The sequence below is a fragment of the Macaca mulatta genome, chromosome 6 (assembly GCF_049350105.2).
Source record: "Macaca mulatta isolate MMU2019108-1 chromosome 6, T2T-MMU8v2.0, whole genome shotgun sequence".
Taxonomy (NCBI): domain Eukaryota; kingdom Metazoa; phylum Chordata; class Mammalia; order Primates; family Cercopithecidae; genus Macaca; species Macaca mulatta.
Window position 1 is genome coordinate 107,799,502 of NC_133411.1, and position 13,394 is coordinate 107,812,895.

A 13,394-nucleotide genomic window follows, 5' to 3' on the forward strand; every position below is an offset into this window, starting at 1 on the left:
CCTCCCCGAGCTCTGGGATCATAGGCATGGCCACTATGCCTGGCCACAGTTTTCTTTTATTCTTGTGTTTCCTCTACCACGCCCCAGTCTTCTCCTGGGTCTCTGGTTCTCAGCCATCTACTCTCTTCCTGCTACCATCTAGAATAAGAACCTGCATATGTCATTTTGAATCCAGGCAAAATTGTGACCCCTGCTTTGGCATCTGATAGACACAAATGAGTTTAGTTTCTGGCTGTCACTTACAGGTGGTGTAAACTTTTCACAACTTCTGAACCTCAGTTTTCTCTTTCATAAGATAGAGATAAGAATGCCTACTTGGGCTGGGCATGGTGGCTCACACCTATAATCCCAGCACTTTGGGAAGCCAAGACGGGCTGATCACCTGAGGTCAGGAATTCAAGACCAGCCTGGTCAACATGGTGAAACCCTGTCTCTATGAAAAATACAAAAATTAGCTAGGTGTGGTGGCACACACCTGTAATCCCAGCTACTCGGGAGGCTGAGGTAGGAGAATCACTGGAACCCGGGAGAAGGAGGTTGCAGTGAGCAGAGATGGTGCTGCTGCACTCCAGCCTGGGAGACAGAGCCAGACTCCATTTCCAAAAAAGAATGCCTACTTGGTAGAATTATTGTGAGACTTAAAAACACATACATACATACATATGTGTATATATGTATATATTTATATATGTATATATAAAGTCTCACAATAATTAAGTGCCTTAAAATATTAAGTGTCTTAAAAAATGTATCCAGTCCAGAGCTTATACATGTAAATGCGCAATGAGCAATAATAGTTAATTTATTCTCAAAGAGATCAATACAGTTAATTCACTCTCAGAGGCTTAAGCAGTCACCTATCAAAATTGTTTGAATTCTTCCATCACAGTAGAGCATAAATAATTAATAATAGTACAAAGAGCATTTTTATTTTAGCAGAAGTTAAAGCATTAGGGTCAATGGAATAAAGCTCAAATGAACAGAGTTTAAATATTAACTAAAAGAATTTGTTTGTTTTGGGGGATGGAGCAGTTCAAGAGTGGCTTGGTCAGGGACTTGGAAACAGGAAGTAGCTCAGGAGTTCCCTTGGTTGTAGCACTATGAGACTGTTTAAGTTAAATATTGTTAATTAAGGCCTTGCACCCCAACGGAGAAAAGACAATGTGGATTATAAGTGGCTGTGTGTTAGCAAAACTACCTTTCGAGAATTTCTAAAATCTCTTAGGGTTTCAGAATCTATCCTGAGGTTAGAATCTTGAGAACTTCATATTTTGGGAAATCTCCCTTACTGCCTCTCCTGACTGCTAGCTGCTATCATTTTATGTTTATTTATTACTGACAGATTGATTGAGACAGGGTCTCACTCTGTTGCCCCGGCTAGAGTGAGTGGTGCAAACACAGCAGCCTCTACCCCTTGGGCTCAGGTGATCCTTCCACTTCAGCTTCCTGAGTAGCTGGGACCACAGGCTTATGCCACCACTCTCGGCTAATTTTTTAAATTGCTATAGAGATGGGGTCTTATCATGTTATCCAGGCTGGTCTTAAACTCCTGAACTCAGTTGATACTCTCACCTTGGCCTCCCAAAGTGTTGGAATTATAAGCTTGAGCCACTGTGCCCATCCTGCTATCTTATTTATTTATTTATTTATTTTGAGACAGTCTCCCTTTGTTACCCAGGCTGGAGTGCAGTGGTGCAGTCTTGGCTCTCTGAAACCTCCTCCTCCCAGATTCAAGTGATTCTTGTGCCACAGCCTCCCAAATAGCTGGGATTACAAGGGCCTGCCATCACACTTGACTAATTTTTGTGTTTTTATTACAGGTGAGATTTCACCACGTTGGCCAGGCTGGTTTCGAACTCCTAACCGCAAGTGATCTGCCTGCAGTGGCCTCCCAAACTGTTGGGATTACAGGCGTAAGCCACCGCGCCCAGCCCCATCCTGCTATCTTTTAAATTATAGGCAAAGTACCTTTAAAATGCATATCAAATGCAGCCCTGAGAGGGACAGAATATTCCAGAAGAGCCAGAGATGCCCTAAACTAACTGAGGGAGATATTACCCAGTACACATTGCATTGGTGAAGAGAGCTGAAGAGATGGAAGAATTTGTCACTGTGTATAATAAAATACTTATTTTAGCATAAATGGTAGACATAGGCTACAGAGCTAAAATTGTTCTAACAAGTTGCATTTTGTTGACCTTTCAAACTAAATGCCCAGGGTACCCATCTTAATTCACTGCATCGTACAAATGATTCTTGATTCATATATTGCAGAGTTGGAGCAGGTTACTTCTAACAATACCTCCCAAGTCTGTGATTTGTAGAGTGCATAATTTTCTTCTAAGGTGATTAGAGCACTTTTTAGACATTGCCTAATAGAAGTCTTTGTACCAGTTTGAAAAGTCAGCAGTACTACAATTTTAGTTTTCCAGGTGTGAAATATGAAGATTAAACTATTGGGCCTGGGTCAGTGGCTCATGCCTGTAATCCCAGCACTTTGGGAGACTGACGGTGGGTAGATCACTTGAGTGCAGGAGTTTGAGACCAGCCTGGCCAATATGGTGAAAACCCGTCTCCGCTAAAAATACAAAAATTAGCTGGGCATGGTAGTGCATGCCTGTAGTCCCAGCTACTTGGAACTTGGAAGGCTGAGACAGGAAAATCGCTTGAACCCACAAGGCAGAGGTTGAAATGAGCCAAGATCCTACCACTGCACTCCAGCCTGGGTGACACAGAGAGACTCTGTCTCAAACAAAACAAAACAAAAAAACAAAACAAAACAAAACAAAAAACGGTTTAGGCTATTGAAGCCTGAGTATGGATTATTCTAGCTTCCAGATTCCAATAAGCATCTTGTAAAGATGAAGATCTCTAAATACAGAGAATGCAAGCAGTGTGCCTAACTTTGCTTAGAAAGTGCTGACAGGAGCGAGGAGTTTCACTAGCATTTCCTGTCTCAAAAACAAGTTCTCCATTTCATATTCAATGACAGTAAAACAAGGATGAGAAACTGTTACAGTTTGTTCAAAAGCAGAAGCTAGAATCATTTCAAAGAAAGACAGGACAAAATTAAAACTGAAACTCCACTTCTACCTCTCTGTAGAAGCAGTGGAGTGTATCTCCTTGAGGCTTCTACTCCCTTGCTGCAAGTGAAATTTATTAACCGCAGAAGTGTCTTTCACTTGTGTCTTAAATGAAGGTGTATCTTACTGTTTTTGATACTAACCAAGTCATCTTCTGGGAACCAAAAATAGTTTTTGTGGCTTTATGAAAAGTCTGGCCTTTCCACGGCATGTGTATCCATTGACCTCACTTCTGAGAGCTTTAGGCTAATTTGGTAATTAGACTAATTTGCACCATTAATTAAAATGCTCTATGAAATAACCCAAATCCCAATGCAAAGAAGAACAGCGTGGTATACAGATGTTTGTTTTTTTTTTAATTTAAAAACATTTAATAGTCTTCTTGGGTTCCAGAATCAGATTTTAAAAAATTAACCATCCCTAAAAAAACTCACAAAACCCACTTTTATCAGGAGGTTCCATTCATTCTTCATGACTGTGGTGGACCATCCATTATTTTAATACACTATAAAATTTCAAAGTTGGTGACAAAACAAGAAATAAAAATGGAGGGAATTCTCATGGCTTCATGGGTATTTAGTTAGGAAGGGTAATGTGGGGAAGCTGTCACACAGGAGGCAAAAAATTGCAGAGACTAAATATGTAAGGTATATTTATAGCTTCCTCAGCCATTCTCTTTGCCTAAAATGCCCTTTTCTTTTTTCTTTTTTAGACAGTCTCACTCTGTTGCCCAAGCTACAATGCAGTGGCACGATCTTGGCTCACTGCAACCTTCGCCACTGGGATTCAAGATTCTCGTACCTCAGCCTCCTGAGTAGCTGGGACTACAGGTGCACACCACCATGCATGGCTAATCTTTTTTTATTGTTAGTAGCGATGGGATTTCCCCATATTGGCCAGGCTGGTCTTAAAATCCTGACCTCAGGTGATCTGCCCGCTTCAACCTCCCAAAGTGCTGGGATTACAGGTGTGAGCCACTGCACCTGGTCCTCCTTTTCTTATTTCTAAGTGATATTCTCATTCATCAAGGCTCAATTCAAATATTACTTCCTGTCAGAAATTCTTTTGTCTCTATCCTCAAACCTCACATTTGCTGCTTTCTTACTTTTGTTTCTGTAGTCATTTCTTAACAGATCATATTATTGATTTTTAGTTTTGTAGTTTTATCCCCTAATAGGCTCTAATTTCCTTGAGAATATGAATCATTCATCCTTACCATTCTTACAATATACATATTGTCTAGTATACAGTAGATAAAGTTTGTTAAAGGGTACCAGTTTGGAATAAGGAGTTAGTAGCTGAAAATGACCTAAAATGCTCTCTACTTTCAAGTTATAAACCCACACATTCCTCTGTTTCTCTGTATGTGTCTGTCACTGCTTAGATGATACATGGTCTAACACCCCATCTATTAAGACATCTTCAAATGTCAGACTCCCATTTCTAACAGTACTACACAATTGTGTGTAATTTTAAACCTTTCAAACGTCTTTTGCATCAATCACTTTATTTAGCTCTTACAGTAATTCTATAAAGTTTGTGGATGAGAAAACAGAAACAACAAGCATCAATGACTTTGGACTACAGCTCAGGTCTTTTGAACCCTCGCTATAATTCCCTTTGGTCCAGAGCTTACAGTTTTTAAACTTTTTACTTTCAAATACTTTCAAACTTACAGAAAAGTTGCAAGAATAGTGCAAAGATCACCCATATACTTCACACAGATTCACTATTGTTAACATTTTACCACATTTGATTTCTTTCTCCCACCCTGCCCACATATATACAGGACCATTTGAAAGTGAGCTGCAGATGTCATGCTGCTTTACTCCTAAATACATCAGTGTGTATTTCTTAAGAACAAGCATATTCATCTATGTACTGTAGTAAAATGATCAAACCTAGGAAATTTGACATTGATATAATATTTTAATCAATACACCTAATACAAGTTTGCAAATTTTTCTAATTGTGTCTTTTATGAATTATGACTTTTTTTGCTGATTCAGAATTGAACAGAATCACACATAGCATTTACTTCTTATATCTTTTTAGTCTCCTTTAATCTGGAAGTGTCCATTACTCTTTTTATTTTGTGATACTGATATTTTTAAGAGTTCAGGGCATTTATTTTGTAGAAAGGAAATTAATTTGGGTTTGTTTAATGCTTTTGTATGACTCAATCCAGGTTATGCAAGTTAGCATGTAAAAATACCATGTAAGAATAATACTGTTTTCTTCTTAATACATCACGTTAGGAGGCATGTGATGTCAGTTTGTCCCAACACTGGTGATGTCCACCAGATTTCTCCACTATAAAGTTATTACTTTTCCATTTTTAGTGATGTTCAGAGTTTTTATTTAAAAAGAAAATCTAGGGCTAATTGTTGTGTAGGCACCTGGTGTGCCCCAACTCGTAGATTCTTGGACCTAATTTTACACCAATCATCACTGAGACCACTGTTCTTGGCTAGGTAAAAATCAACATCACTATTGACATTGATATAATATTTTAATCAATACACCTAATACAAGTTTGTAAATTTTTCTAATCATGTCTTTTATGAATTGTGACTCTTTTACTGGTTCAGAATTGAACAGGATCACACATAGCATTTTACTTCTTATATCTTTTTAGTCTCCTTTAATCTGGAAGTGTCCATTATTCAGCCTACACTTGCCTTTTCTTTTCTTTTTTCTCTTTTCTTAATTCTTCTTTTCTTTTCCTCTTTTTTTTTTTTTTTTTTGAGGTGGAGTCTTGCTGTGCTGCCCATGCTAGAGTGCACTCAGCCTCATGGGTTCAACTGATTCTCCCACCTTAGCCTCCCAAGTAGCTGGGATTACAGGTACCTGCCATCAAGCCCAGCTAATTTTTTATTTTTAATAGAGACAGGGGTTTCACCATGTTGGCCAGGCTAGTGTCAAACTCCTGACCTCACGTGATCAGCCTGCCTCGGCCGCCCAAAATGCTGGGATTATAGATGTGAGCCACTGTGCCAGGCCACACTTGGCTTTTCTTAATTTCTGCCCCATTGCTAACTCTACAGGGCAACTGGGGTGTCTGTGGTGGGTAACAGATCTGCCTCACACATTGTATACGAGAGGTTAATATCATTAAGGCAAATCATGACCTATCAGGGACAGACCCCAGTGGATAAATGCCACCTTCTTCTATACCTTGTTTGCAGAATTTTGAGGCTCATTCTATATGGATCTTTAGAGGATTTTCAATGGATCATGATCTGTGGTCATGTTCAGCTTGAGACCTTCTTCCCCTGATACTGCTTGCCTTTCTTCCCTATTTTACTCTCTCCAGTCCATTCACTCCTTAAAACTTAGGATCATTTCCCAAAATAATCCCTTGCACATAAGCCCTTGTTTCATCTTTTTAAAAAGAGATCTATACTAATACAATTATACCTACTGTTAATAGAGTTAGTGGGTCCACAGTTAGTGGGTCAGGTAGGGGACAGATTAGAAGTTCGCAGTACAAATAGAGGAATGCATCTTTCTTAGATGCTGACCTAAGTAGACCTTCCTTCTTAACCCCCAAACAAAGACACAGTACTGGCCACATTAATGCCTCTGTAGGCTCTGATAATGACATTGACACTTCTCTCCAGTCGATGTTTCTTACCTTCCCTTTCCTTCTCCTCTTTTCTCTTCTCCTTTTTTTCCCTCCTTTCCCTTCCCTTCCCTTCTCTTCCCTTTCCTTTCCTTTCCTTTTCTTTCTCTTTTTGAGACAGGGTCTCACTCTGTTGTCCAGGCTGAAGTGTAGTGGTGCAGTCATGACTCACTGCAGCCTCAACTTACTGGGCTCAAGTGATTTTTCCACTTCAGCCTTCTGAGAAGCTGGGACTACAGGCATGTGCCACCATGCCTGGCTAATTTTTAAATTTTTTTGTAGAGAAAGGGTCTTGCTATGTTGCCAGGGTCAGTTTCAGACTCCTGGGTTCAAGTGATCCTCCCACCTTGGCCTCCCAAAGTGCTGGGATTACAGGAATGAGTCACTGTGCCCGACCCATGTTTCTTCTCAGCCTACTTCCACACCAGTGCAGTGCCTTCCAATCTGTAATCCCTGAGAGTATTGCAAGAGAATGGAAAGGGCTTAGTGAAAGTGATTGCTCTGCTTAAACTGCATGCATCTCTTCCCCCTGTTTCTCATCATCCTGCCCTTTAGCGCTCCTTTTTCTTTCCACTAATGATTTCCCTTTTGTCCTTGCCCATTTCTCTCTGATAGACAACTCATTTCCCTTTTGTCCTCTCTGATAGAAAATTTGACTCTGTGTATGTATGTTTCCTAGAAGAAAGCAGAACCATGATTAAACACCCAGTGAATAATTTGGGATGCTGATGAAATCAAGGAAGACTGGAAAAGCAACCTGCTGGGTGTGCTGTGGAGAGATTTCCTATACTGGGCAGAAGGTTAGATAAAAGATTCTCTGTGGTGTCTTCTATCTCTGGGAGTTTATGCTAGAAATGTCAACTTAATTAAATTGCAGCGCCTGTCAACAATCCAAGGGCAAAAGTTTGCTCCAGATCTACAATTCAGCCTCATTATCTTAGGGGGAATGTGACCGAGGATCATATAACACCACCAGTATGGAAAGAATGAAATCCACACAGCCTGCATAATTATAGGTGCAGAGAAGAAGAAATTGATGACACAATATTAAGGTTTATTTTTGCCACCTATAAACATGTCAACATCGTATTATCTCATTATCTCAGATTTTTATTCAATTCTATGACAGCTAAAGGTAACCACTACATCTGTCAATTAAAAAAAGATAAACTGGCGGGGCGTGGTGGCTCAAGCCTGTAATCCCAGCACTTTGGGAGGCCGAGACGGGTGGATCACAAGGTCAGGAGATCGAGACCATCCTGACAAACACGGTGAAACCCCGTCTCTACTAAAAAAAATACAAAAAACTAGCCGGGCGAGGTGGCGGGCGCCTGCAGTCCCAGCTACTCGGGAGGCTGAGGCAGGAGAATGGCATAAACCCGGGAGGCAGAGCTTGCAGTGAGCTGAGATCCGGCCACTGCACTCCAGCCTGGGTGACAGAGCGAGACTCCGTCTCAAAAAAAAAAAAGAAAAAAAAGAAAAGAAACTGCTTATTGAAATTTTAAAATTTGATCTATGACATGGAGTTGAACTGTAAGCACCTGCCAGTCTTCCTGAGCCTCCAGATAGTATTTTGCTGCAAATTAATTAATCTAACTACATCTTCTTGATTTTCTCACGCTGCATTAGAAAGTGTGTGCTCTTGGTCATAAACCATGATGAAACTATAATAACCATGTAATGAAACCTTATGGTTTGAGTTGTCTGGCTAGTCATAGAGATGAATATAGTATAATTAAGCCACAGTCTCTCCTAGCAGTAATGAAGGCACTATTTTGGGGACTATGCCCAGGACAGGAGATAAGTTGTCTATGGCACTGGAACAGTCTACACTATCCAAGTAAGGTAACCAGCTAAGGCACTTTCAAAGTAAAACCAAACAGGAAGTCACGGCAGATAATGCCACTTTCATCACTGGTAATTACTGACTTTAGAGTTGTAATGAATGGCTGCTACAGAATAAAAGGTAGGTGGCAATTTATGCAACAGATCATTGTTCATCATCAGCAGTATGGGTGGCACTAAGCAATATGCAGAATTTTTTTTAAACCTGTGAGGTAAAATAGATTAAAGGTATTATTAATAGGCTAGGCCCAAAGGAGCAGTGTCTTAATTATGATCTCTTTTTCCGATCCTTTCTTAAAGATATTATATTTCTACAACTGATGAAGGACTAGATTAAGCTTAGGCTAGTAATAGAGGGAAGACTCATTGCTGCATTAAGATCAAAGAAACTTCCAAAATCTTGGTTGCTCCAAGCACCAGAAGTCAGTTGTCATTGTATTGGAAGCAATAGGGAAAGGGTAGCTCACAATTTTTTTTTTTTTTAAAGTATTTCTCAATCAGTCCACCATTTATTGGACCGGGCTAAAGTAAACTGCATAATTTTACAGAATCTCAAGTTTTTCAGGATATCTTGTTAACCAATGGGCTGATATTCTCTTTGCAGGAGCTCCACCAAGTGGTCATCCAGCTTGTGGGCGAAAGTCAGAAAAACAGATTAGGAATCCTTAGAAAGTCTGACTGTTAGCTGAGTAGAGCAGTCGGAAGGCAGATAAACGTGAACCCTCCATTCACAGAGAGATTCAGATACAGGCTTGATGTTTAGGCAAGACATCTGCTTTTCCCCACCATTTATTTTTGGTAACTTTCTTGTCCTTGTTTGAACTATGTCTGCCCTTTGACCTCATGACCCCATATGCTTTGAGCCCTCCATTTTCTCCTAATCAATTAGTCTCCTTCTGTCTTCCCATTTTCCCTGTTCAGCCCCACACACTGGTGTCCACTACTTAAATTACGCTATCAATATTACTTTCAACTCTTAATCCAGCCATCCTGTTTCTCTGACTCTGGAACTGAGCAGCTGAGAGTTCCTGGAGAAAAATCACACAGCCATACCAATTGATGTCACTGTATGTTGTTGCTTTTTGACCAAGGCTGAGTCCTCAGTTATGGTGAAGGTGCTTCTGATCAACTGACAGTGGGTATTCAAAACATTTCCCTTACTGTCAAAACCTCCAACTCTTCTTACACTCAGCAGATGATGATTCTGTCCATTTCATTGTGAAAAGCCAAGGGCACAAAGTGAAAACTGCACCTTCCTCTCCTTCTTACTTACATGCTTATTTATTGGCATTTGTACTTTTCCTTCCTGATGGAAAAGGTGCCTATCTAACTCGAGGCTCATTTCTCAACCTGTAGATTGGATTCCATCCTCTTCTGTGTACTCAATGACTTCATTATATCAATCATCTCCCTCTTTCCTGTTTTACTTCAGAAAATAAACAGAACAGTAGTTTGTCTTATTGAAAAATGAAAGCAAAAGTAAAATTACTTTGGCAGTTTTGGGTGTCTAATTAAAAGCCAAAGAAACAAATTGAGAACAACTTATGGAAAAAAATGGTATTCGTTGGAAATATACTGGTATAATGCAGAATAGAAGAAAATGCTAAACAGTCAAGCTTCCTGAGGGCAGAAAGCACAGGATCACTGAAATGAAACCGTGGACATTCATAATCATGTATGTTTACTAAGGTTCAACTACCTTTCCTCCTTGTGTCACCACTTAAGATTCAGCTCCTAGGAAGGAAACATTTGATTGGCCAAGCCCACCAGAAACATGTGCAGAGGAGATGCTCCTGATACCTGCACCACTGAATTCCATATGGCACAGTTCAGAGAACTTTGCTTTGTCCTTGTTTTGTTTGATGTATCTGTAGCAGTTCTTCTCCTTTTGGAGTCCTCCTTTGTTTTCTGTGGCATTATTCTTTCCTTAAAAAGAAAAAAGATAATTCTTTTTAGTCTCCATTGTAGGTCTCTTTATTTCTGCTTAAACATTAAGTGTTATCTTCCTCATGGCTTCAACTTCGATCACTGTTACATTACAAACTTCCTCCTGACAAATCTTCCTTTTGAGTTTGCGATGGAACCTACAATTGAGTTTCCAATAAAATTCAGTATATCTAAAATTGAACTTATGCATTTCAAACCTGCGCTTTACTTGAATGGCACATTTTCATAAATGGCATATCTCATATCCAGTCACCCAATCCACTTCCCTGGGAGTCTTCCTAGGTCACTCTCACTTATACTCAATCAATCCCTAACCCCCGTGGCTTCTAATTCCTTGGTATCTCTTGTTCTCCTCTTTCCTAAACTCATAACCATTTTTTAAATTAAGGTCTCAATGACTTCTCACCTAGATTGCCGCATTAGCTTCCTCAAAAGCAGGTTTCCTTACACGTCATACTCCCGTTTCTTACAGAGTGATCCTTCTAAAATGCTAATCTGCTCTGCAAACTTGGATTCAGTCCTTTATCTTTCAGGATAAACTTCAAGGCTTAACCCACGCATTCTGTCTTTGGCCACTTTCCAAGCTTCAGTGATGGCTACTTCCTTACTGCTATATTGTAAAACAAGCAGGTTTCCAGTTGGAGGGACTTAGAATTTTTTTTAACCTTGACTGAATGTAAGAATTTCTTGGGACATAATTAAACATGCAGATTCTTGGCCTGACCCTAAACATATTAAATTGGAATCTCTAGGAGTGGGGCTTATTTTTCTACTGACTTTTTTAATGTCTCTACTGATTTTTTTTTTTTTCCTTTTGAGACAGAGTTTTGCTCTTGTTGCCCAGGCTGGCGTGCAGTGGCATGATTTCGGCTCACTGCAACCTCCACCTCCTGGGTTCAAGTGATTCTCCTGTCTCAGCCTCCTGAGTAGCTGGGATTACAGGTGCCCACCACTACGCCCGGGTAATTTTTTTTATTTTTAGTTGAGATGGAGTTTCATCTTGTTGGCCAGGCTGGTATCAAACTCCTGACCTCAGGTGATCCACCTGCCTCGGTCTCCCAAAGTTCAGGGATTACAGGTGTGAGCCACTGCGCCTGCCAGTCTCTACTGATTTTTATGATCAAGCCAATTTGTGAATTAATGCTTGACTGTTTCTAGGACTCCTTGTACTTATGCTGTTTGTACTGCAATTTCCATCCCCCTTGTCCTTCAAAAGTTTACTTAGTGTCACTTAACAGGTAACTCCCATTCTTACTTAGAGGCCTCTTCTCTGTGTTCCTGTACCATGTAGGCCTATCTCTGTCATAGTATCCAACACATAATATTTGACTAACCTACCTATAACTGCTCTAAAAACTTATCTTTGTTTTCCTAGTACATAAAAGACAAATAGTAGGCATTTGGCAAAAATTGCTTTGATATGTAAAAACAAATGAAAAGCTCAATACACTTTTGCTGCTATGGATTCTTTCTGTTGCTTTATCTCTAAGGAGGTACTCATAAGATGAATATTGTTCAATTACTTAAAAACACCATTATTACTATGATTCCTTTAAAATCATATTATAGAAGAATATTTTTTGATATGTGAAAATATTATAATATGCTACTAAGGGAAAATAGGCTAAAATTTATATAATATGACTTTTTTGGTAAAAATTTTAAAACAAATTAAAAGCATATATAAAAACATATTGAGAAGACATGCAATGTAATTTTCTTACTCTTTGATTATGAAATAATGGGTGATTTTTGTATCTACTTTCTATCAGAAGTAGGTACATCTAAAACATTTTTTTTATTTGCATAAATTTAAGGGCTACAAGTGCAGTGTTGCTACATGGATATTTTGGATAATGGTGGTGAAGTCTGGGGCTTTTTCTGTGACCATCTTCTGAATAACGTACATTGCACCTATTAAGCCACTTTTCATCCTTCACTCCCCTCCCACCTTCCCATCCTTCTGAGTCTCCAGTGTCTGTTACTCTACACTCTATGTCCAAGTGTACATGTTACCTCGCTACCATTTGTTAAGTGAGAACATGTAGTATTTGACTTTCTATTTCTGAGTTATTTCACTTAATATAATGGCCTCCAGTTCAAGGCAAATACTGGGTGGGGACTTGAGGCTCCTGAGGATTATAAACCAGTTAAATACAAGATGGTGCTTAAAGCAGTTTAGGCAAGAGTGCAGTTAACACCATCAGCTGCCAGAAGGAAGAAGTCTTGTTGAAATAGATTAAAATAGGAAGAAGGAAGTGCCTAAAAAATTTTAAATTGATCACAAAGTCTGTTATCTACCTTGAAGCTGGTGATCTTGAAAGACTTTGTCCAGTTACAGACTAAATATTTGTGTCCCCTAAAGTTCCTGTGTTGAAATCCTAACCCCCAAAGTGGTGGTATTAAAAGTTGGGGTGTTTTAGAAAATGATTAAGTCTTGAGCACCGAGCCCTCATGAAGGGAAGCAGGCCCTCACCAGATACCAAATCTGCCAGCACCTTAATCTTGAACCTTCCAGCCTCCAGAACTGTGCGAAGTAAGTGTTTGTTATTTATACGTTATCCTATTTGTTTATTTTAAGACCGAATCTTGCTCTGTTGCCCAAGTTGGTGTGCGGTGTTGCCATTTCGGCTCACTGCAACCTCCACCACCTGGGTTCAAGCGATTCTCCTGCCTCAGCCTCCCAAGTAGCTGGGACTATAGGCATGCACCACCATGCCTAGCTAATTTTTGTATTTTTAGAAGAGACAGAGTTTCACCATGTTGGCCAGGCTGGTCTTGAACTCCTGACCTCAGGTGATCGGCCTGCCTCGGCCTCCCAAAGTGCTGGGATTACAGGTTGGAGCCACTGTGCCTGGCCTAAAGTTATCCACTTTATAATATTTTGTTATAGC

The 13,394-nt window shown here is 39.8% G+C and overlaps 1 long non-coding RNA gene across 1 annotated transcript in view; it reads left to right on the top strand.

Annotated features, from left to right (window-relative positions):
* Positions 1–13,394, top strand: part of LOC106998871 (uncharacterized) — a 67,576-nt gene that overhangs the window by 39,090 nt on the left and 15,092 nt on the right. Inside the window, exon 4 of the long non-coding RNA XR_001445435.3 lies at positions 3,796–3,913. This is a non-coding gene — a long non-coding RNA (uncharacterized LOC106998871). The remainder of the gene's footprint in view (positions 1–3,795; positions 3,914–13,394) is intronic.